Below are 26,210 nucleotides of genomic sequence, written 5' to 3'. Positions count from 1 at the left end.
CCTTCAATTAGGTATTTGGTGATTTGGAGAGCATGAGTGATCAGAACAGCTTACTGAGAACTTTTGGGGGTAAGTATTGTGCCTGTCATAGTAAACATGCCTGTAGAAACTATGCCAGTGTTTCAAAAGGCGAGATAGAAGACAACAGGTCAGACTTAGATGACGGTGATGAGGTGGATGCTTGAAGAAAAAAGAGCAAGAGGACTGAGCTCTGGATCGATGGCTTTAGCCAGAGTTGTTTTCTCGGTGGTTCAGGGGGAGGAGGAACATGAGAAAGAGGCTTTTCCGTAGTCCACACAAACTCTGTACAACAATAGTAGGGGTAGCTTATACAAAATCTCTTTCCAGCCAAATCGGAGCAAATTGTTATGAGTACGAGGCTGAAATGGGGAAGTAGCCACTGGAATCTGTCCTCCCAAAACTGATGGCTGCTGAAGTGAGATAATAGCAGACACCACAGCAACAATTTCAGGCATGAAACGTTAGTCAGAAGTGAAGCAACATTGAATCAACTTTTGTTCTTTCCTTTTTCTTTTTATGGCACTTGTGGCTGTTGGTGCCAAGCAAAAGCAGCTTAAGTGCAGCTACAGAAAAATTCCCCAGAATCAAAGGGACACTAGATCATTCATGACAGCTTGAGGTTGAAATCCTGGGAATATCTACTGGAATTCTCAGTGTAGTTGACATATAAGACCTAGCTGTAGGTTTTGAAAGAAGTTGAGGAAGTCTCCACGAGAAAGCATTTTAGTCCAACCCTAACCAAAGATTCTGAAGGCTTTCTCCGAATAAGATTGATGGGAGTTGGATTTGAACTTCATGATGGAGACTAAAGCCATGCAGAGAACCCTAGTCCCCGCAGCAATGTTGGACAATTTGGGGGCCTGCTCCCTCCAAACAGGGCTTTAAAGCGCAAAGCTCAATTGCAACATGCCCAAGGAGTGAAAGCCTGGCAATGGGCATAGACTCCAATGTGATGGCCCTCTAGATAAAGGAGATATTTCAAATTGTTGTACTACTCCACAAGGAGGCAGAGTGTTTAGAAAAAATGAGGAAATTGCCATCAAATCATGAAGCTCCAGCACACAGTGTCAAGTGTAGAAACTCATGTAAAGAGCAGATCTAGCCATGAAGACAGTTTGAAAATAATAATCAAGATACAGAGAATACACTGAAAATCAAGTCAAACTGATAAGTGAAAGAACATTCAAAATGCATCTAATGGATGCTGCTTCTGCAGCAGAAGAAGAAAAAAAAAACAGGATTTTGGCAGGAACCATGCCAATCTATACAGTGTTCCCTTACTACTTCACGGCTCACTTTTCATGGATTCGCTGTTTCACGGTTTTTCAATAAACTGTAAAAGACTATTATAAATCATAAAAAATTACAATTTACAGCCTAAGGAAGGGAGGAAGGAGAAGCCAAAGGGAGAGAAAAGAAGCCCAAGCGGCAACGGGAGGAGGAGGCAATTTATTAACACACGAGTGGTTGATAAAGACTTAAAATAGTGTATAACTACTAAAATAATGCATAAATATTAAAATAAATATAGTGTTCCTACTTTGTGGATTTTCACTTATTGCGGGTGGTCCTGGAACCTAACCCCAGCAATAAGTGAGGGAATACTGTATATAAAAATGTAATGTACATAATTAGGACCAAGTTAACAACAAACCCACTGGACCAAATGCCACCAAACTTGGCCACAATACACTAACACATCCAAGGTATTTCCTTCACTCAACACCCCCCCCCCAAAAAAAATATTGGCCTATATCTATTTTTCTATTTATATCTATTTTTCACTTTTCCCCTCTACCTTTTTGGCCAGAATGGTACACTTCCTTCTTTTCCCTTCACTCTCTGCACTTGCCCTGAGGGGGGCAACTGTGTTTACAGCTGATGGGGTAGCCTGGAGAGTGAAGAAGAGCAGGTGGAGAGAGAGAGCCAGCTGCCAGGGCTGTTGTTCTTGGAAGGGCTTCCCTCCCTCCTCACACACACAGTTCTCCCCCTGCCTGCCAGTTAGAAGGGTAGGCCCACCGCCTTTAGGCCCCACCCCCTTCGTGTCCTAGCAACTCCCTGAGCCACAATGGCGCCTGGAAGGACAGGCAGAGTTCACTGCCTATAAAATACAGATTATCTTATTTGAACTGGATTATATAGCAGTGTAGATTCAAGGCCCTTCCACACAGGCTATATAAACCAGAATGCCAAGGCACATAATCCACAGTATCTGCTTTGAACAGGATTATCTTGAGTCCATACTATCATATAATCCAGTTCAGTGTGGAATTTATACAGCTGTGTAGAAGGGGCCTCATTCAATCCTGTTCTAAGCAGATAATATATTATAAATATAATATATAATAATTACTTTGGTATAACTATGCAGAACAATATAATCTCTAAAATCAGGACAGCAAATAAAGAGCGACACTCTAAAAACAGGGAAATTCCAGAAAGGAAACAACCAGGGGTAGCTAACACCTCCCAACAAAGGATTCCCACAAGGAGTAAGCAGCCAGGCTTTGAAGCTGCAAGGCCATTAAATCCTAATTAAGGTGACTAATTGAAGCATTCATACTTGCCGCACCAAAACTACTCATTACTATTCACCCAGGCCAACCAAGAATTCCACAAGGTAGAAAGTGGCCAAGCTTGCAAGCAGCAAGGCTATTCAGTGCTATTCAACCTGGCCAACCAAGATTTCCGATAGGTTGAAAACCCGCAGGCTTTGAAGCCATGAGGCTACTCCATCCCATTCAACCTGGCCAGCAATGATGCCCTATGTAGAAAGCGGCCAGGGTTTTAAGCTGCAAGACTATTCAGAGCAATTCAAACTGGCCAATCAAGGATTCCCCTAAAAAGGAAGTAGCCAGGCTTCAAAGCGGCTTTGATTGAGGATGCTACTCCAGCTCGCCAAACAAGGATTCCCCTAGGTATAACACAGCCAGGCATTGAAGTTGCAAGGCTATTCAGTTCAATTCAACCTGACCAACAAAGGATTAACCTTGGTAGAAGGTAGCCAGGTTGAAGCAGTGATACTACTCTGTAGAATTGAAGCTGACCAACCAAATATCCCCCTAGGTAGCAAGCAGCCAGGCTTTGAAGTAGTGAGGCTATTCATTGCAATTCTAGCAGCCTAAAAAACCATTCTCCTACAATGCAAGTATCCAGCCTTCCAAGCAGCAAGCCTATTCCATTGTATTCCAGCTCACCAAACAAGGATTCCCATAAAGAGAAAATGGCCAGGCTTTGAGGCTGCAAGGCTATTCACTGCTATTCCACCTGGCCAACAAAGGATTCCCATAAGCCACAGCAACATGTGCTCGGGCACAGCTAGTCAGTAATGAAATATGATTGAGCCCTGGAGGTAGTTAGATTTAGATATGCGCAAGGGAGATAAAATACACAAAATTTTCAGGTATAAAAATTAATTGTGTCAGAAATGTTAATTTTATTCCAGTCCCAAGGTTTTCATTTTTATTACATATTTTGCAGTTCAAATATTTTAAAAGGATGGCCAGCATTCCTTCTGTCATCTTTCAAAAATCTTCCATTTTATAAAACAACACAAAATGGACATCTTACGAAGAATATAAAAGACAGACTTGAATCACCTGAAAATACATATTTTAAAACAAGCAATTCAGGTAGTTACCCAGCAACAACCTAGTATTAATATATATATGCATATATTTAAAAGTATGAAAACAGCAGTGACCCAGCACTAGCCTACAATTTAAATAGAAAAGGGTTTTTTATAGACAACTTTAAAAAACAAACACACAAAGCAAATTCCACCTGGGTGAGATATATACTGGTCAGAGTCCAGCAGTGACCTTCAATAGCAACTTCATATTAGTCCTGAGGTTCATAAGTGATTAGCCACCACATCAAAACAGCAAACAGGGTGGCCGGCACCCATTTGTAGCACACGTACTTGAGAGGAACCCAAATAATCTGTTCAGAGAAAGGATAAAAAATTGGATTAAAATCATTAAAAGTAGCAAATAACATCTGTCAAAATATGTCCTCTAAACATTTTCTAGATTCGCCACATGATCCTATATAATATGCTTTTGCTGGGAATTACCAGAGGACTGTAGAAGTTACCATAAAGGAAATTATTGGGAGCACAAAGAAAATTCCTGTTTCCACTATATGTGCATGAATGTATCCTCCATGGATACAGGGGTCATTCTGTAAATAGTAATACCCTAACATTGAGCTACCTCAGAATGCAAGGTGGTGTGAGGGTAAGAACCTGAGATTTAGTACAATAAAGTGCATATAATCTGGGACTACGCTCCCTAAACACAATATGTAATAATTTACATAGCTACATAGCTACTATTACTACCATAAGTCTCCCTTTTTTTGCTACATTTATTTCTATTCCCATTCTGCAACTGAAATGTTATGCAGAGTAAAATAAATTTACCGAAATATGGTTGGTCTTCTTTTTCCAGCCACTTTTCAAGAAACTCACCAAACTTTCCATAACTCTTTTAAAACTGTTCCAAAAACAACTCTGAAAAACATTGGCTGCTACCCTATTAAAAAAAGTAGGATAAATTAATATATTAGAATTTGATTTGAAACTATGTGAGGTATTATTACATCATAAAAACAAGCTCTATGCAAGCATTTACTGTCTTTCATCAAATTAAAAACAACAATTGTAAAATATGGAGAATAATCATTTCCCCATGTTGGCCATGTTCTTCATTATGCAGCTGACTTTGGAAAGGAAGATTTTGTAATTTTCTTCATGATTTAAATCTGTTTTTTTCTTTCTTGAAGCCACTTTATCAGTGAGGGTTGACATGTTTCCTCAATTGAAAGAGGATGTGGAGAGAAACTAGTAGTACAAGCCAAAGAAAACAATACAGCTAGCTCTCCATATCCATGGACTCTGTATCCATGGATTTAACAATTTATGGCTTGATAATATTTTTTTGAAATACCTGGTTTTGCCATTTGATATAAGGGACACCATTTTACTATGAAATGGTATGAGACTTGAGCACCATGGATTTCCATAGGAAGTCCTGGTACCAAACCCTAGTGAATACGAAGGGCCCACTGTATTATAGCTAAAAATCAAACATGCAATATAGGAGTGACATCTAATGAATAAGGGCGAGATTCCATCCTGGCCTGCTGCTTCTTGTGCTATAATTGCAGCAGATTTCCCCTTTCTTTATCTCCCTCCCTCCTTCCTTCCTTTCTGTTTTCACAGAGAAATATTTCTCGAAGTGCAACAAGTACTGAAACTTCCCAGAGACAGGGCTTACCTTTTGGTGAGATGAAAAAGAGACTCTTCCATTTTGCCAGTGTATGCCCTGTTATACTCATCCCCAATTAATGCAAGCTGGCGGCCAACCTGAGTCACAGCTCTGTGGATATTGAACACATAATGAAGATGATACATCACACATCGGTCTCAGTGCCAAACAAATTACAATCTAAATAGGCAACATATTGCAATCTGATTAAGAGATAATGACCAAACAAAAACAATAATAAAGGGGGGGGGTCTAGTTATCTAATCTAATCTGAAAAAGGATACAATAGTGTTGAAGATCATGCAGAAAGAGGCAGCCAATATCACTATCTTACATATATTTTTTCAGAAATAAACTGTAATTTAATTCCAAGTACGTGGGCACTGAAGAGCAGTCTAAAATGATCAAAATGATTGTTTTCTATTCATGTTAAGGCTAAAGGTGTTTTGGCTTTTTAGCAGAGCTAATCCGCATACACACCGACAGAAATGGTCAGTGTAGATGTGCCCACGGGCAAGCCACACACCTTTGGAAGAACATTGTTTCTCCTTAGACAATTTTAAGCATCCAAATCAAAAGATGGCTATAGAGAGAAAGAACAATAGGTCTGTGGACCATCTGACCAGGAAATGCAGTAGCCTGATGCAACAATGCAAAGAATGCAGTAAACATGGTTTTGTCAGCTGCTTTTTACAACAGCTGGGCTTTTATGAATGAGCATTAACTGTAACTTCCTGGAAATGTAAAAGTTGCCCTAATTAATTGCAGAATATTTTATGCATTTTAGTGAAATAATCAAGTTTTTTTAAAATTCAAGTTAGTAACCTAATATCTAAATTTAAAAGGTTTGTCTCAAACAAGGTTTAACACACACATTATTTGAAAACGAGCCAATAAGACAGTTAACACTATGTGATACCTGATATTAATCTCCATTTGTTCGTCTTCGTCTGAAATGGCGACAGATCTATTGTCTTCTGAATTTGAAGTTATATTCTTGGCGCTAGCGAGAAGAAACTGTACTTTGCCCTGGGTGGGCTACAATTCCTTGGAGCAGATGAAACTACAATAACATAAAATATATTAAATTAAATTAGAATGAAAATTGTAATTATGGAGAACAATAGCTTAAGAGCCATGTGGTGCTAGAAGGAGAAGGAGAAGAATTTTTTATTGATATCCCGCTTTTCTCCTATACAAAATCCCAGAATACTTGTAAAGTATCTACACAAACACAAGATGGTCTATGTACAAAGAAAATATGTCCAAATAGCATATATTGTTATTAAAGTTCCCCGTACAAAGCTCAATTTGGCAGTACCAGACAAAATGAAAAGGAGCAACAGCTCTAACACAAAAATATCCAAGTCTGATATTTGGTTCCAATGTATATAGGCTTCAGGGATACATAGTCAATGAAAATATCTTCCAAACAAAGTAAACAAACAGTTGGTCATGTTGCTGTATACTGGAATGAAGAAAATAATGATGGAGCACCGCTCTCAAAAAAGTCTTCGCAAGTAAAGTCCAAATAAAGTCCCAAGTCTACAGGGGTTCCCGGGTATTTTTGTACCCTGTTTCGGGGAGAAAATCCCCTTCTTCAGGAGTTGGTATACTCAGCAACAATGAACTTATATATAGTGCCTAATTGCTTACCCAGAGTGACTCTGCTTGTGGTGATTTCAACTGCGAGCCCCATGTAGAGCCCATTACAGTAGTCTAGATGGGATGTAACCAAGACGTGGACCACCATGGCCAAGTCCGGCTTCTCAAGGTATGGGCGCAGCTGGCGCACAAGTTTTAATTATGCAAAAGCCCTCCTGGTCACCGTCAACACCTGGGCCTCCAGGCTTAGCGATGAGTCCAGAAGGACCCCCAGACTGTGGACCTGCATCTTCAGGGGGAGTGTAATTCCATCCAACACAGATTGTCACCCTATACCGTAATCTGCCTTATGACTGACCAGGAGGACCTCTGTCTTGTCTGGACTCAATTTCAATTTGTTTGTCCTCATCCAGTCCATTACAGCTGCCAGACACCAGTTTAGGGTCTGAGAGGCTTCCTTGGCTTTCGGTGGAAATGAGTAATAGAGTTGGGTGTCATCTGGGTACAGATGGCACCGAACTCCAAACCTCTGGGTGATCTCTCCCAGAGGCTTCGTGTAAATGTTAAACAACATAGGGGAAAGTACAGAGCCCTGTGGGACCCCACTGGTCAATGACCATGGAGTCGAACAGGCATCTCCCAGTACCACCTTCTGGGTCTGTCCTTCAAGGATGGACCGGAGCCATTTTAAAACAGTGCCCCAGAGTCACATCCCAGCTAGGCGACCCAAAGGATACCATGGTCGATGGTATCAAAGACCACTGAGAGGTCCAGGAGAACCAACAGGGACACACTCCCCCTGCCTAGTTCGCTGTGGAGATTATCCACTATGGTTTGAGTGTTGGATTAGGATCTTAGAACATGAACCAATGGATTCAAATTACAAAAAAAGAGATTTCACCTAAACATTAGGAAGAACTTATTGACCTGCTCATCAGTTAAAGACATAACTTACTTTGGAGAATGGTGGGCTCTCCCTCTTCAGAGATTTTTAAACAGGGTGAGCATTTTTCAAGAGTGCTTTAATACTGTAATCCTACATGATAGATGGCCAATGTTACTCTTCCAAATTTAAGATCTAAGATGCTGTTATTTATTACGGTGGCGCAGTGGGTTAAACCCTTGTGCCAGCTGAACTGCTGACCTGAAGGCTGGGTTGCTGACCTGAAGGTTGCCAGTTCAAATCCATGAAACGGGGTGAGCTCCTGTCTGTCAGCTCTAGCTTGCAGAGAAATGAGAGAGCCTCCTAGTAGGATGGAAACACATCCAGGCATTCCCTGGGCAACGTCTCTGTAGACGGCCAATTTTCTCACACCAGAAAGCTAATTGCAGCATGTTCTCAAGTCGCTTCTGACACAATAAAAAAAATATTTCAAACAGTGAAACGAATCTGCAACAAAGCGCTTTCTTTTAAAACTTAAATCTCTTCTATTCAAGTGAACTTTATGCCAATATAGTCAATTCCATTCATGCTACTTTGGATTCAGGTAGAGAAGTGAGACAGAAATGACTATCAGAATTGTTAGACTTCCTCTCAGTTTATAATTTAATTGTAAATTCACAACCCAATTAAACATCAGCTCAAAAGCAGAGCAGACAATGTAACACAGAGTTATTAGCTCACAATCAATGGTTGATTGCCTTGGAGAATAATTCTAAAAGAGAGTAAAATATTTTATTTAACTGTATCAAAAACATTAAAAGATCATTCAAAATATGCTGGATCTCTTGTAATATGCACCAGCATAAATAGAAATGTCTATACCTGTTCAAAACAAAAACTGCACTCTGAAAATGAACAAGGAAAAGAACACATGCATTAGAAGTCAGACAAGTAAACAAATAATACAAGATCAGGAGAACAAAACTCCGCAGCACAGCATATGTCACCACACACCTGTTACGGTAATATCAGCTTTCCATTGGCTAATAAAGAAACAAACATATATTAACCCATGAAGTCCAGAATGCATGCTGGTTCACTCGCCAGCTTGTTTACAGTTTTAAAGCAAGGAAGTCTTTAACAGGAGGGATATGTACAACATTATATCATGTGCCTATTTGAGCACATGTTGACAAGAAGCAAGAAATGTTGGCTCAATTGTACTGTAAACCACAGTGGGTCGTCCCCATCCATTTGTGCAGTTGACACTAAATCAGTATCAGATTTTAATCATTCTGCAGTGCTAATAAAGAAGGGATATAGCATAACGGCTTGGAAGTGCAACTCAGGAAGTATCCAATTCCAATCTCATTTTAGCTACAAATTATGAGGCAGCTTTAGACGAGCCCCTAATCATCCAGCTTCTTCCACCCCATCTGCAGTATAGAGATGCATGCCTACAATATAGGATTGTCATAAGAACTGTTACAATGGTACGCTTTTCTGGTGCCATGTAATACTGAAATGCACATGGAACTTTCAGAAAGAACGCCAAACTTTTGAAATCTGCTATATAAAAATTCTACAGGGTTTTTTTTTAAAGAGAAGGAAAAAAAGAATCTAGCAACACTTATTTATATTTCAGCATGAGTTTTCTTGGAGATGAATATATTTCCTTGGATGCACTTACAGAATCCTACAATGACTATCACCTGACACACCTATTTGATGTATCTTCTAACCTTCTTTAAAGCAGCCAGTTAGCATTGATATGCAAAAGCAATTAATCTGCATACGAAAAGCCACTCTCCTTGGGACCTCTGTAAGGAATTTTTTTTTTTGCTAACTATGTATTTGTGAAGATTAGTATATTAATATGTGCCATGTGCCATGAAATTATTGCCGTGTCTCATTCTTTTGCTAATGGATTTTAATTTATGAACATAACTCAATTCAGCTGTTTCTCTTTCTAGTGTTTGATTTTTTGCATTCGAGAACCATAACTTGTAAGCCTAATATGGTATGTTCAGAGAGCTTGAAGTACAGTAGAGTCTCACTTATCCAACGTAAACGGGCCAGCAGAACGTTGGATAAGCGAATATGTTGGATAATAAGGAGTGATTAAGGAAAAGCCTATTAAACATCAAATTAGGTTATGATTTTACAAATTAAGCACCAAAACATCATGTTATACAACAAATTTGACAGAAAAAGTAGTTCAATACGCAGTTATGCTATGTAGTAATTACTGTATTTACGAATTAAGCACCAAAATATCACAATGTATTGAAACCATTGACTACAAAAATGCGTTGGATAATCCAGAACGTTGGATAAGCGAGTGTTGGATAAGTGAGACTCTACTGTACTCTGCAAATGCTTACCATTTCTATTTATTTTGTGTGTACTATTACTATGATTATTAGCATTAATACCCTGCTTTTTCTATCTACAAATTAAACTCAAAATGACTTACAAGCAAGGATTTGCATTTGCTTTCGTACAACCAAGTGTAGGAAAACAAATAAATGCAGACTAACACAGCTATTTCTTTCAATACTGTATATAGTATTGTTAGTATTGCAATTGTTGTGCATAATAAGAACAAAGTTGTAACATCATTATAAGCTTGGAGCTTATCTCTACTTCAGTCATTGTTTTTTGTGCAGCCTAATGAGGGGAAAAAATAACATAGGGTCTTAAATGGATGAATTCTTCTTTGACTATGACATCTTGCTAACTATGATCTTAAGTCCATACCACACAAATGCTGTTACATCCCACTTGTCTCCATTACTTTTTAGACAATTGTCTGATGAGACAATTTCTGCATTTGACTGGTGCCACTAAAACATTTGCTACAGCATCTGTTCATCCTGTCTAGAAATGTAAATCCTTATTTACAGTGCTGCGTTCCCATACTTTTCTTTTGAATACATCCTCCAGCTCCTCAACCAGTGTTTCTCTCTCTTTTCATACCATTAGGAAACATTTTAAAGATAAAACAAGTGACTTCTCCATCCCTGTTCCTATAACCCCTGTGTAAAAGCTGCTCCAGAGTGACAGCTATGTGGTATAGTTAAGGACTATTCTTCCTGATTTTTTTTATTGTGTCAGAAGCAAACATACTGCAAGTTGCTGGTGGTGTAAGAGAATCGGACGTCTACAAAGATGTTGCCCAGGGGACGCTCGGATGTGTTACCATCCTGCTGGGAGGCTTCTCTCATGTCCCCGCATGGGAAGCTGGGGCTGACAGACGGGAGCTCACCCTGTCTCACAAATTCAAACTGGCAACGCTTAGGTCAGCAGTTCAGCCAGCACAAGGGTTTAACTCATTGCGACAACGCTGCCCTGTGCAGGAGCAGTTCTTCCAGTGCAGGAACAGAACTAACACCAGCTATTAAAATAGGAGTTGTCAGCATACACCCCAAGGCTGCTTCTCAACACATTTTCTGCAACTCTTGCCTTTATTTCAGTCAAATAAATACTTATGATAACGTACTTACTTTACTTACTTACTTAATAGAAGGATGAATTTACTTTTGAGAAAGGCAAATCCAGATTTTAAATGTGCTGCAGCCCACTGATGTCCCAGCTGTTTAACTTAAAACAACAACACATCATCTAGTTTTCAAACCCAGAAATGTATCTCAGATCATTTCCATTTTGGGTAGACTCTCTTGAAAGATCTACCACGCTTGCCTACCTTTGGGCTAGAATAAGGTCCAAAATGTCTCCTTGCACAAACAGATTAGTCTGTCATTCTGACTGAATTCCTCATTACAATGACTGAAATAAAAATAGCTGTTCTATTTTTATGTAAATTCAACACTCATGTGTGGGTTGAGGACAGAACAACTGTGTTACCACAGCCACCGTCCATTAAACTGTAGGGATAACATATGCAGTGGGAGGTTGTTTTTTTTCCTCTTTTTGTTGAGGTTCCTCACATAATCTAGAATTCTTATTTTGCATGGTTATAGATCAGTGGTTCTTGATCTGTGGGACCCCAGATGTTTTGGCCCAGAAATCCTAACAGCTGGTAAACTGGCTGGGATTTCTGGGAGTTGTAGGCCAAAACACCTGGGTACCCACAGGTCGAGAACCACTGATCTAGATTATGACAGAAACCTCCCCGACTAGCTAATGCTTCTCATAGCAGACATTTGCTTGCACTTTGGGAAGGCAGCAGGAAAAGCCAAATTAGTGAGCCTTCAAACTGTTTTAATAAAAAAAATGTAATGCAGCAATTGTTGTTCTGTATAAGTCCATGAGCATTCATACCAAACTCTTTGCAATGTCAAGCCTTCCATATTCAGCGGCGGAACGCTCTCCCCCGGAGTGTGGTGGAGGCTCCTTCTTTGGAGGCTTTTAAACAGAGGCTGGATCATGGATGGCCATTTATTGGGGGGTGCTTTGAATGCGATTTTCCTGCTTCTTGGCAGGGGGTTGGACTGGATGGCCCACGAGGTCTCTTCCAATTCTATGATTCTATGATATTCAAATACTTCTTAAACGTCTTAGAGCCTAAGGAATATTTTGCTCATTTTAGGTAATGATTAAAAGATATGTTTTACTATTTGCATTTTTGTTGTTAGGTGCTTTCTAGCAATTTCCAACTTATGGCAAGACTTATCAATGAGTTTAATTGGTAAGATTTGTTCCTACGTTTGCCTTTCCCAATCCTCTGAGGCTGAGAGAGTGTGACTTGCCCAAGATCATGGCTGAATAAGGATTCAAGGCCTTGTCACAGTCCAGTGTTCAAACCATTATACCACATTGGCTCTCAGCCTTTTTATTACCAATAATGAGAAATTGACAATATGCCTTTGCAAACCAAGTGAAAGAACAGACCAAGTTCCCATTTGCATATGTGTTTCAAATGAATGTATTACTATTCCCAACTATGACATCATCACCAGTTTTGCAAATACAAACTCTCTGTTACAATGGATATTTTTTAAAAGTAAGCACTGGTGAACAGAGTTTGTGGAACGGATAAATACATCAGGACATCATGTTAATGTTATAAGGAACATTACTGTTGAACATCATCGTGGTGTTCTATCAATGTAAAAAAATATGAATTAGGAGAATATTGATTTTCAGGCATTCTCAGAAGATCTGTAAAGATACCTCAGAGGCAATGTGATCCATTTTTCTGTATTTCTCAAATAGCTTCTCAGAGCAACTCCCTAAAAGAGGCACAACAGTAATCTTCTCTCAACCCTTCCTTGTGTAATTTCCTGTGACAAATCAGTGACCTTGAAATACTGTTTATATTTAAAACAGTTTCTAATGCAGCTTGAATTACTCTTGCTCCCTTGCTACAGAAGCAGGGTCTCTGCAATTTCTCCTGCTTGGCTTGTGCATCGTATAGCGCCTGCTCACAAGTAAACATCAAAAGGATTTGGAATGAGATTTTGTGTGTGTGTGTGTGTGTGTCAGGAGCAACTTGAGATACTACAAATTGCTTCTGGTGTGAGAGAATTGGCCACCTGCAAAGACCTTGCCAAAGACATGTTTTGATGTTTTTACCATTCTCTAGGAGACTTCTCTCATGTCCCCGCATGGAGTTGGAGCTGATGGAAGGAGCTCATCCATGCTCTCCCTGGTTGGATTCGTACCGGCAACCTTCAGATCAGCAACCCAACCTTCACTGTGCCACCGGGAGTAGTGGAATGAGGTAGAAATCAAGGACCCTCCATTCTGCACCACTGGCTATCCTGACTACAGTTGCTGGGACTTACAGTTCAAAACATCTGGAGGGCCACATCATGCCCAAGCATTTTTTAGACTTTTGGAAAGTACTTTTTGCACAAAAATCCCCAGGATCTTTCCAAGCTGAATTGGCCAGTATTTGAAAGGGTTGTAGTTTTAAAAGCTTGTCATTAGCACTGTAAATTTATTTATTTATTTATTTACAGTATTTATATTCCACCCTTCTCACCCCGAAGGGGACTCAGGGTGGATCACATTACACATATAGGGCAAACATTCAATGCCTTAACATAGAACAAAGACAAGACAAACATGGGGCTCCGAGCTGGCCTCGAACTCATGACCTCTTGGTCAGAGTGATTTGTTGCAGCTGGTTGCTCAACAGCCTGCACCACAGCCCGGCACTGTAAAGAAGCCAGCTGCCAAGGTAAAGAGTTGTAGCACCCAACAAGTACCTTTTGACACTGCAAATAATTCATGTGGAGAACGGGGCTAATTAGAGAGAACAAGAAGGGAATCATACTCTCTTGCATTTCAGATATCATAGCATTATTTGTCGTGATTATCCATATTTCTAAATAATCCATTGAATTAATATAAATTTGTATATATTCTTATAAACTGTTGAATTAGCTGGTACAATGGCAGAAATTCTTCAGAAAAGCACACATTTAATGTTGCTTTAAAAAGAAAAAATACTTTCAAAAGGGGGTGAGAGTGGTAGACATTTACCACAGTTACTTATTATTGTACAGTAGAGTCTCACTTATCCAACATAAACGGGCCAGCAGAATGTTGAATAAGCGAATATGTTGGATAATAAGGAGGCATTAAGGAAAAGCCTATTAAACATCTAATTAGGTTATGATTTTACAAATTAAGCACTAAAACATCATGTTATACAACAAATTTGACAGAAAAAGTAGTTCAATACGCAGTAATGCTATGTAGTAATTACTGTATTTACGAATTTAGCACCAAAATATCAGGATGTATTGAAAACATTGACTACAAAAATGCATTGGATAATCCAGAATGTTGGATAAGCGAGTGTTGGATAAGTGAGACTCTACTGTACTTCCTGATCATTAGATATATGTTCCCCTCCTTGATGACAAAATCACAACTTGCTTGCCTGCCTTAACTAAGACAGGCTGTTAGAAGAAAAATACAGACAGGTTTGAGAAGGTGTATACAATCATTTTTTAAAAATTTAGAATCTGGATTATTATTTGCAAGACTTATCTCATCTGTTTACTGCTTAAGAGTACCTTTTACGTATGACAAAGTGCCATTTACTCATCTCAGGCATTTTTATTTTTATTTCCTGGTTCTAATAATGGAAGCAAGTAAACATTTTCCTCCACCAGAAAAACACAACTAGCTGTGCCCGGCCACACGTTGCTGTGGTTTATGGGAATCATTTGTTGGCCGAGTAGAATAACAGCCTCAAAAGCCTGGCCGTTTTCTTCTGACACCTTTAAGAGCTGCTACCAGCTAGTAGTAGCGATTAGCGGGGATGAGAGACAGGGCCTTCTCAGTGGTGGCCCCCAGGCTATGGAACTCCCTCTCCAGTGACATCAGATCTGCATACTCCCTCATGGTCTTAAGAAGAAACTAAAAACCTGGTTGTGGGACCAAGGCTTTACACAACAGCAATAAGAGACATTGAACCATATGTGCAATGAAGAATTGACATTGGACTGGCCTTGGATCGACGCTTTCGGATTGTGTAATTTTAACTGTTTTTACTTGCAATGTTTTTATCTTTTTTTACTTGGGATGTTTTAAATGCTATGGATTTGACCATTTGTAACTATGTTCATTGTTGTATAGTACGTTGTAAATTGTTTTGGGTCCTCTAGGGGAGGAAGGCAGCATATAAATGATGTAATAAATAAATAGGCAGTAAAGCCCAAAATGTGCCAACTCAGAACAAGGTACCTCTGCAGGAATTTCAGCATTAATCTTACAGTTGGGGGATGGGCTCAACACTGGTAGGAAGGCTGCTCTTAATATTTTACCCTTATAGGTACAGGTTTATTATCCCCTTAACCAAAATACTTCAGGACTTAAAATGTTTTCCACTTTGGGTTTTTTTTTCAAATTTTGAAATCTTTGCATATACATAATGAGATATCTTCAAGATGGGATCAAAGTCTACATGCAAAATTGATTTATGCACACCTTCTATACAACCTGAAGATAATTTAGACACAATCTTTTGGATAAGATAACAAAGTTTGTATACAATGAACCATCAGAAAGCAAGGTATCATTATAAGACACACATATGGGCCATTTCAGGTTTTGGAGTGTTTTGGATTTCCAAATAAGGGATTATCAACCTATACTTCCAGAGAGGAGTCAAATTACACTTCCTATGCATTGTCTCCAAAACATCCTTAAATGTGTGGACTTTTACAAGCACCTATGTACCTAAAAGTGTCCTCCGTGTGTCGAACATTGTTTATTCCCAAGAATGTACATCACAGGCAGCTTCTATTATTACTTGGAAAGCTGAATGAAGATATCTGTCTTAATATTTCTTAGTGTTTGATCATTATGTATATTTCTAATTGGTCATGGCCCAGCTACATATGAGCTTTAGAGGACATTTTGCCATCTTATTTGGGTAGAATAGCTGAGTTATCTCCTGCACCCCAGCCATACATCAACTTAAAAAGGTGAATGGACCTGGGAACGGGAAAAGAGATGAGGGACTCTTGAGGAGACGTTTGAGTTCCTTTTCCATTCCATGGTCAATGGAAGGTACAAGGGCTGCTCTATGACATGACTCTTTCAGAGAGCAGATCTTTCCAATAATGTTTGAGCGACCCAGCAATACAAATTTCAGTTCTAAGTACAGTGAAACCTTAAGATTTTAATTTGTTCCATGACTGAGCTTTTAACTCAAATAGCTTTTATCACAAACTGAATCTTCCCCTTGAAATATACTGAAATGCAATCCATTCTGCCCCCCCCCCATTTTTGTTATACCCTTATCCTAACCCTAACCCATACTGTACTCATTCCAGCCTCCCTCCCTCTCTTGCTGTCTCTCCTTTTTTCTCTTCATGAAGCCAAACATACCAGGAATAAAAACCACACAAAATCAACTAACCCAAAGTTCCTCAGAGAGCAAAATGGACAGCAATCTCCCAAAGCAGACAAGAGCACGAGGCATAGAGGCTGCTCCTTGAAGCCCTAAAGCCTTGTACTCTTGCACTAGCGCTCCCTCTGGCACTGCTCATATGTCAAAGCGAAACACATGCTGAGCGACAGCTCTCAACTCAAAATGCTCTTAAGTTAGGATGCTCTTAAGTTGAGATTCCACTGTACATGTGTTAGGCAAATAAAATTAGACCTGATATGACCACTTGTTGCCTCGGTCTTCTTCTTATAGATATAAGCACACACAAAATTATATTTTAAAAATTAAACTATCAACACCTTTATGACAAGCTGATAAGTAATTAATAAATCTTGTAAGGGAACGTTTTTTCATGTCAGGAGCGACTTGAGAAACTGCAAGTCGATTCTGGTGTGAGATAATTGGCCATCTGCAAGGGGACACCCGGATGATTTGATGTTTTTACCATCCTTGTGGGAGGCTTCTCTCATGTCTCCGCATGAATCTGGAGCTGATAGAGGGAGCTCATCCGCGCTCTCCCTGGGTTGGATTCGAACCTGGCAGCCTTCAGGTCAGTAACCCAACCTTCAAGTCACAAGGCTTTAACCCACTGTGCAACCGGGGGCTCCACCGGTAAGAGAACTGAGAAAACTACACTAGGTTGGGGTGTTGTTTTCAATCAGTCACAATTGCATTAAATACCATAAATAAGGGGAAAGAATCTCATACAGAAATTGTGGCTCTCCAAAGATGTTATGTTACACCCAATCCTTGTATTTACTTTTCTCTATAATGCATTGGGTTCCATTCAATACTGTCTTTCCATCTGAAGGATAGATACTGCTAGAAGATCAAATCTCTCCTTCTCTGCTCTTAAATTGCCTCATAATAGGGAACCTCTTTCTATGATAGAATACTTCAGGGCCTTTAAGCTACCTTTGTTTTGAAATACTTCCTTCTTCTAAAACACAAAGAGAGTGAACACTGACTATTGACATAGTTTGAGAATTCTAAACCTTGCTTAGAAGAAAAAAAAGCTGCTTGCTTTTGTAAAACCTCTCTCCTGCTCCTCCCTCTGCTGAAACAGTCTTTTTACAGAAGTGAAACACATTACTATTTTTTTCTGTTGGTTTGTACGATGCACCCTAATTTCAGTACCACCACCACCACCTCCACAAATACATAAGATACACCTGCCTTTCTAAGACATGCTCCATTTTTAGACATATTTATATAGGAAAAAAGTGTGTCAGACTTGAGGAAATACAGCATTTTGTTGAAAGTGTACATTGTTAGAAGCACAAGCAAAAAGAAAAAAAAAACAGCAAAGCAGGCAATAACAACAATAAATAGAAGGCAAGATTCAGTCAAGATGGCTTGGAAACTCAATTGTGCATGTTTTTTCACCCAGAAAGTGCAGGTATATTTGAAAAAATACAAAATAGCACAAACTTTCCACAATTTACCTCTGAGGCAGTTTGCCAGGCTTGTTATCTTCCGGGCAAAACAGACTCACATCAGAATGGATAGGTAAAGGTAAAGGTTTCCCCTGACGTTAAGTCCAGTCATGTCTGACTCTGGGGGTTGGTGCTCATCTCCATTTCTAAGCCGAAGAGCCGGCATTGTCCATAGACACCTCCAAGGTCATGTGGCCAGCATGACTGCATGGAGCCCCGTTACCTTCCCACCGGAGCGGTACCTATTGATCTACTCACATTGCATGTTTTCAAACTGCTAGGTTGACAGAAGCTGGAGCTAACAGTGGGCGCTCACTCCGCTCCCAGAATTTGAACCTGGGACCTTTCGGTCTGCAAGTTCAGCAGCTCAGTGCTTTAACACACTTAGCCACCAGGGTATCAAAATAGATACAAGCGTCTTTATGCAGTAAAAGAAATTTATGTATATTTAAAGCATGCAAACTTTATTTTAAAAAACTGCCTAGGAATCTTAGGCCCTATATCTCAGGATCTGATCTGGGGTTTTCTGTTTATTTCAGAATATCTGGTAGTGGAAACTCATATAATCCAGTTTAAAGCAGAAAACCTGGTATCAGATCCTGGGATATAGGGCCTGTCTGGAAGGGCCCTAATATATTCCTGTTTAAAGCAGAAAACGTGGGATCAGATCCTGGGATATAGGGCAGTGTGAAAGGGCCCTTAGTGCTTTGATTGTTTAAATGATCAATTGAAGCATTCTTCTTTTGTGATTTGATAAACAAAGGCATTCTTCCCTTGTTTGGATGCAACACACACACACCTGGTACAGTAGAGACCATCTTCGGGAGGAATTCCCTCAAAGAGAGCTTCCCCCTTCCAAGATGGCACCTGCAAACGGTGTTTTGTTTTGCAAGGAAGCATTGACATGAAAAACAACAACAATCTAAAATATATATGTAATTGATCCTCATTTTCATCAAAAGTTTCAACCCCACTGATGCGTACAATGCGTCAAAAGCAGTGTCGGAGGACCCAGAGACATTATTTAGGGTTTGTAAATAGGTGTGATGATGACATTGCTGCAGGGAAAGAAAGCTCTTGGGCTGGATCAACACTGCCTTATAGCTCAGGATTTGATCCCACATTATCTGCATTGAACTGGATTATATGAGTCTCCACAGATCCTGGGATATAGGGCAATGTAGAAGGAGCCTTAAAGAAACCCTAACTGAACCCGATCCTAACCCAAGACCCCTCCATTCGGATCCTCCTAAGAAATCCCTGGACTTTTCGACGGTCAACATCTCCTTACCTGTTTGTTCTTCCTCTTTGGGACTGCCTTGGTGCACAAGCGACAGCTGCCCTGCAGGAGAGAAAGAAATATGCCCATAAGGTTGGAGTGATTTTAAAAAGTATTAAAGTGATGTAAAAGCCCCTTCCTCTCCCCGAGCGGCCCAGCTCCACTCTTCTCACTCACCGCAGCGTCACTTGCCAACTCTTCCTTATCGCAGAGCAGGGGAGAGCAGGAGAAGAGGCCCCGCCTGGCCTTGCAAGAGGAGGAGGAGGGAGGAGGTTGCTGCTTCAGGGCGGCCTGTGCCAAAGAGGCCAACACTATGGGAAACACCTGCCTCTCCTCATCCCATTTACACCAATCCCTTACACGTCATGCTATCAAAAGCTCTATCTACCTACCTACATAATAAAAGTGAATGTATGTATGTATTTGGTTGGCTGTGTATGTATGTGGCGGATTTCCTATTGACTCCCACTTCCAGTGACCACTGCAACCTGCACGAATGTCGGATCTGGACCAAACTTGACACACAGAATTCCCATGACTAACAGAATATACTGGAACTGTTTGGGGGGAATTGCTCTGGATTTAGTGGAGTTGTAGTCCACCCACATCCAGAGAGCTCTGTGAACCCAAACGACAATGGATCCGAACCAAAGTTGGCACACAAACCCAACATGGGTAACTTTGCATACACACGTGATTTGGGGTGCGATTGACGGTGAGATTCGGGAGTTGTAGTCGCTGGGATTTATAGTTCACCTACAATCAAAGAGCACTCTGAACCCCAACGGAATTGAACTAAACTTGGCACACAGAACTCCCACGACCAACTGAAAATACTGGAGGGGTTTGGTGGGAATTGGGCTTGAGTTTGGGGAGTTGTAGTTCACCTACATCCAGCGAGCACCCTGAACCCAAATGACGATGGATCTGGACCAAACTTGTCACAAGTAGCCGATATGCAGAAAATCGAATACTGGTGGGGTTTAGGGGGAAACTGGCCTTGATATTTGGGAGTTGTAGTTACAGGGATTTACAGTTCACCTACAATCAAAGAGTACTCTGAACCACAACAAAACAAATGGGCCAAACTTGGCACACAGAACTCCCATGACCAACAGAAAATGCTGGAGGAGTTTGAGGGGGAACTCACCTTGACATTTGTGAATTGTAGTTGCTGGGATTTATAGTTCACCTATAATCAAAGAGTACTCTGAACCACAACAAAACAAATGGGCCAAACTTGGCCCACTGAACCCCCATGACCAACAGAATATACTGGAGGGGTTTGGGCGGGACTAACCCACCCGGGTGGGAGTTATAGCTCACCCTACATCCAGACAGCATTGAACCCAGCTGGCGACGGATCTGGACTAAACTTGGCACACAGACCCAACATGGCCTACTTTGAATACTGGCATGTTTTGGGAAGGATTGACCCAAGATTTTGGGAGTTGTAGTTCACCCACATCCTTCTGCATTTTTCAATAGAATCATTCCTACAAAACAAAAGCAAATACGGGCTTTTCCCCCTAATAAATAGGGTCACAAATTACCAAACAGATATTATCTGACATCCAAAAACAAACAATGCCTTTTTCAAATAACCCAGGCATCACCAACCTAGTGTATATAATAAAAGTGAATGTATGTATGCATTTGGCCAGTGGTGTAGTTATGCAGCGGATTTCCTATTGGTTCCCACTTCCAGAGACCACTGTGATCCCCACCAATGACGTACCTGTACCAAACTTGGCACACAGAACCCCCGTGACCAAAATAACATATTGGAGGGGTTTGGGGGGACTGACCCATCCAGGTGGGAGTTGTAGTTCAACCTGCATCCAGAGAGCACTCTGAAGTCCACCAATAACAGATCTGGAGCAAACTTGGCACACAGACCCAACATGGCCAACTTTGGATATTGGTGCAGTTTGGGGATAATTGACTTGCATTTATCCCTGTTGAACTTCATTTTGTTAGTTTTGGCCCATCTCTCTAGTCTGTCAAGATCGTTTTGAATTCTGCTCCTGTCTTCTGGAGTGTTGGCTATCCCTCCCAGTTTGGTGTCATCTGCAAACTTGATGATCATGCCTTCTAACCCTTCGTCTAAGTCGTTAATAAAGATGTTAAACAGAACCGGGCCCAGGACGGAACCCTGCAGCACTCCACTCATGACTTCTTTCCAAGATGAAGACGACGCATTGGTGAGCACCCTTTGGGTTCGTTTGCTTAGCCAATTACAGATCCACCTAACCGTAGTTTTGTCTAGCCCACATTTTACTAGTTTGTTTGCCAGAAGGTCGTGAGGGACTTTGTCGAAGGCCTTACTGAAATCTAGGTACGCTACATCCACGGCATTCCCTCGTTATTATCCAAGATACTCGCTTATCCAAGGTTCTGTCGGCCTGTTTAGCTTGGATAAGTGAGACTCTACTGTACTTGGATCAGACTTGTCATACAGAACCACCATGACAAAGGGATTGAGGGGAATTCACCTTAATTTCAGCAAGTTGTAGTTCATCTACATCCAGAGAAACTGTGACTCCATCGACAATGGATCTAGCCCAAATTTGGCACAAAGGACCCCCATGACCAAATGAACAAATTATACTGTTTAGCAGGCATTGCACCACTTGACATCCATCTGAAAGTAGCAGCCAGTAATGAAAGGACCAAGGCATTGACATCTCAGCTTGCTTCTGACACTAAATAAACGCTGGATTTTCACTTCAAAAATGTCCCTGTCCCTACTTACATCCAAATTCAACAACCCTGCAGAATCTATCTTGTTCCTAACTGTGGGACTGCTTGTAATAATAGATCCTTCAGGACGCAGTAGGACTTGTTTCTGAGCATACACACATCTAGGTGGCTCCGGTGGCAAAGTGTGTTAAAGCGCTGAGCTGCTGAACTTGCAAACCGAAAGGTCGCAGGTTCAAATCCCGGGAGCGGAGTGAGCACCCGTTGTTAGCTCCAGCTTCTGCCAAACTAGCAGTTCGAAAACATGCCAATGTGAGTAGATCAATAGGTACCGCTCCGGTGGGAAGGTAACGGCGCTCCATGCAGTCATGCCAATGGCCACATGACCTTGGAGGTGTCTACGGACAACGCCGGCTCTTTGGCTTAGAAATGGAGATGAGCACCAATCCCCAGAGTCAGACATGACTGGACTTAACGTCAGGGGAAACCTTTACCTTTACCTTACCTATGTCATGCTTTGTTTTCTGCTGGGCTGTGGAAAGACTAATTGGCATGAGGGATGCTTCAAAAGTATGGACCACCACTACCCTATTCCAACCAGGAAGAGCATTCTTAGGTCTTGAACTGAGTGACAACAGCTATAGGGCGCAATGTCAATAGAGCTGCGTCCACCACGCGAAAGACTCCTTTTCACGCGAGAACTCCATCAGGGATGACCAATCACCATCCCCTCCATTGGAACAGCGCAGGCGGCTGGGGCGGGACTCTCGTGAGACCCGGGTTTCCGCTCCGCACGCGCAGCGTCCTCCGGTTTCCTAGCAACCGGCTCCGGAAGCAGCCTCTTCAGGAAGGGAGGGGGTGCCTCCTGGAGGAAACAATGCAGGTGAGTTTTTTCCGAGGGAGGGGCTCTCCGCCTGGTTTTCTTTTGCTGAAAGGAATATACATGGGACATGAGTAGCCCAGATATTTAGTAACAATTAATCTATGTTCCATTCATGGGAGCTCTGGAGCAGGTGGAGAGTCAGGAGAGGATGCAAGTTCTGCCTGTCTTGCATGCAGAGAGAAACTGACTAGTATTTCAATGGGAAGTGTGGGCCTGCTTCTGCCTGACGAGACAGGGCCCTTCCACACAGCCATATAACCCAGAATATCAAGGTAGAAAATCTCACAATATCTGCTTTGAACTGGGTTATCTGAGTCCACACTGCCATGTATTCCAGTGGGATTTTATTCAGCTGTGTGGAAGGGGCCACAGTCAAGTTAATTAGGATTGTTGTTGTTAGAATCATAGAGTTAAAAGAGTCCAAGTGGGCCATCTAGTCCAACCACCTGCCATGCCGGAAAAGCACAATCAAAGCATTCCCGACAGATGACCATCCAGCCTCTGTTTAAAAGCCTCAATGGAAGGAGCTTCCACAACACTCCGAGGCAGAGAGTTCCACTGGTGAACAGCTCTCATAGAATCATAGAATAATAGAGTTGGAAGAGACTACATAGGCCATCTAGTCCAACTCCTTGCCATGCAGGAAAAGCACAATCAAAGCACCCCCCAATAGATGGCCATCCAGCCTCTGTTTAAAAGCCTCCATGGAAGGAGCTTCCACAACACTCCGAGGCAGAGAGTTCCACTGGTGAACAGCTCTCATAGAAGCATAGAACAATAGAGTTGGAAGAGACCGCATAGGCCATCTAGTCCAACCCCTTGCCATGCAGGAAAAGCACAATCAAAGCACCCCCGACAGATGGCCATCCAGCTGCTGTTTAAATAGCTTCCAAGGAAGGAGCGTCCACCACATGCCGATGCAGAGAGTTCCAGTGTTGAACAGCTCTTATGGTCAGGAAGTTCTTCCTAATGTTCAGGTGGAATTTCCTTTCCTGTCATTTGAATCCATTGCTCCGAGTCCTAGTTTCCAGGGCAGCAGAAAACAAGCTTGCTCCCTCTTCCTTGTGATATCCTTTCACAAGACTATCATGTCTCCTCTCAACCTTCTCTTCTGCAGGCTAAACGTATCAAGTTCTTTAAGATGCTCCTCATAGTGCATGGTTTCCAGACCTTGGGTCATTTTAGTCGCCCTCCAACTTGTCAGTGTCTCTTTTGAACTGGACAAAGTATTCCAGGTGAGGATTACCCAAAGCAGAATAGAAAAGCATCATGACTTCCCTTGATCTAGACACTAGAGTCCTTTTGAAGCGGCCCAAAATCCTGTTGGCTTTTTTAGCTGCTGCTTGACATTATTGGCTCATGTTTAACTTGTTGTCCACAAAGACTCCCAAGATCTTTTTCACATGGACTGTTGTTGAACCAGGCATCACCCATTCTGTATCTTTACATTTCATTTTTTCTGCCTAAGTGTAGTGTCATTGTTGAAATTCATTTTGTTATTTTTGGTCCAGCTTTGTTAAGGTCATTTTGAATCCTGATCCTGTCCTCTGGAGTATTAGCTATCCCTCCTAATTTAGTGTCATCTGCAAACTTGATAAACATGCCCTCTAAACCTTCATCCAAGTCATTAATAAAGATGTTGAACAGTACTGGGCCTGGGACTGAAGCCTACGGCATTCCACTTGTCACTTCTTTCCATGACAAACTGGAACCATTGGTGAGTACACTTTGGGTGTGGACACTTAACCAATTACAGATCCACCTAATGGTAGCACTGCCTAGCCCACATTTGACTAGTTTGCTTGCAAGAAGTTCATAGGGGGACTTTGTCAAAGGCTTTGCTGAAATCAAGATATGCTACATTCACCACATTCCCTGCATCTAGCAAGCTTGTAACTCAATAAAAAAAGAGATAAAAGTAGTCTGCCATGACTTGTTTTTGAGAAATTCATGTTGACTTTTAGTAATCACAGCATTCCTTTCTAAGTTATTGCAGACTGCCTCCTTAATAACATGCTCCAGAATCTTTCCTGGTATTGATGTCAGGCTGACTGGACAGTAATTGTTTGGGTCCCCTTTTTCCCCTTCTTGATATTAGGGACAACATTTGCCCTCCTCCAGTATGCTGGGACTTCTGGTGTCCCAAGAATTCTCAAAGATTATAGCCAATGGTTCTGAAACGACTTCTGCTAGTTCCTTCAATACTCTTGGATGTAATTCATCTGGCCCTGGAGACTTGAATTCATTTAGAGTAGCCAGGTATTCCTTGACCTATTTTGGATTGAATTTCCCCTATCACCTCTTCAGCTTCATACTGGTCAGTTTGAACACCAATTTACTTTTGGAAGAAGACGGAGGCAAAGAAGGTGTTTTGCAGCTCTACCTTTTACCTATCCGCTATTAGCATTTCACCATCTTCTCCTCGCAGAGGCCCTACCATTTCCTTTTTCTTCCTTTTTCTACTGACATAACTAAAGAACCCATTTTTATTGTTTTTAATCTCTCTCTCAAGCCTGAGCTCATTTTGTGCTTTAGCCTTACGAACCTTTTCCCTACATATGTTCGTTATTTGTTTGAATTCCTCTTTGGTGATTCCCACCATTTCTTGTGCATATCTCTTTTAAATCTGTTGTTCTGTACCTTCAAGTTGTTTCAGACTTTGGGTGACCCTAAGTCTAAAGCTTAGGGTGGAGGCCGAGTAAATGACCTTGGAGGGCCACATCTGGCCCACGGGCCTTAGTTTGGGGATCCCTGATATAGAGGAATTTTCTTTTCCATTTGTAGAGGTAGACTTTTCAGATTTCAGTTTTCGACAACAGCAGTAATTTAGGCCAGGACTTCTTACAGTTTTTCCACCTGTGACCCCTTTTTGCCCAATAAATTGTAATGTAACTCCAGGTATATAGGTACATACTATCGGTATAAAAATCAAACATTTACTAATAATAAATCAGCATGTGCAAGACTTGCTAAATAGACTGGTTTTCCTTTTTATAAAGTACAGCTGAAACATCTCCTACAGAGTCCACTGTAAACACTTCAGATTGGTTTTAACAGACTTTTGTAATGAGTTGCTGTGAGGTTTTCAAGCTGTATGAGCATGTTCTAATAGCATGGAACATGGCCATACACAGAGGCGGTTCAACCACCAGGCCAACTAGGCAGTTGCCTGTGGCGCCATCTTGTTGGGGGTGCCATCGAGGCATCTCCTGTCTCCTGCTGCCTGCCTCCACCACCGTGTCTCCTTCCACAAGGAAG

At 41.2% G+C, this 26,210-nt stretch overlaps 1 protein-coding gene and 1 long non-coding RNA gene across 4 annotated transcripts in view; one reads left to right on the top strand and one right to left on the bottom strand.

Moving 5' to 3' along the window:
• Window positions 1-3,437: 3,437 nt before the first annotated feature.
• LOC107982902 (uncharacterized) lies at window positions 3,438-22,788 on the bottom strand. Of its 2 annotated transcripts, none has more exons than XR_001730329.2 (6): window positions 22,575-22,788; window positions 19,382-19,432; window positions 6,211-6,354; window positions 5,301-5,402; window positions 4,445-4,556; window positions 3,438-3,963 (listed from the first exon to the last, which is right to left on the bottom strand). It is a non-coding gene; the product is annotated as an uncharacterized LOC107982902 (long non-coding RNA). The 2 variants fall into 2 exon arrangements; XR_001730328.2 differs by lacking the exon at window positions 22,575-22,788 and adding an exon at window positions 19,547-19,728.
• Window positions 22,789-22,807: 19 nt separating this feature from the next.
• Window positions 22,808-26,210, top strand: part of ttll1 (TTL family tubulin polyglutamylase complex subunit L1) — a 29,620-nt gene continuing 26,217 nt past the window's right edge. Inside the window, exon 1 of one of the 2 annotated variants that reach the window (XM_003221417.4) lies at window positions 22,808-22,952. The gene's annotated coding sequence lies outside the window, so the exon portion shown is untranslated. Of the gene's footprint in view, window positions 22,953-24,064; window positions 24,188-26,210 lie in introns of those variants that run through there. The other variant, XM_062981878.1, reaches the window with a different exon arrangement.

Source organism: Anolis carolinensis, chromosome 5 (assembly GCF_035594765.1).
Source record: "Anolis carolinensis isolate JA03-04 chromosome 5, rAnoCar3.1.pri, whole genome shotgun sequence".
Classification (NCBI taxonomy): Eukaryota; Metazoa; Chordata; class Lepidosauria; order Squamata; family Dactyloidae; genus Anolis; species Anolis carolinensis.
Note: the sequence above shows the minus strand (reverse complement) of the source record. Positions and strands in the feature narration are given on the sequence as shown.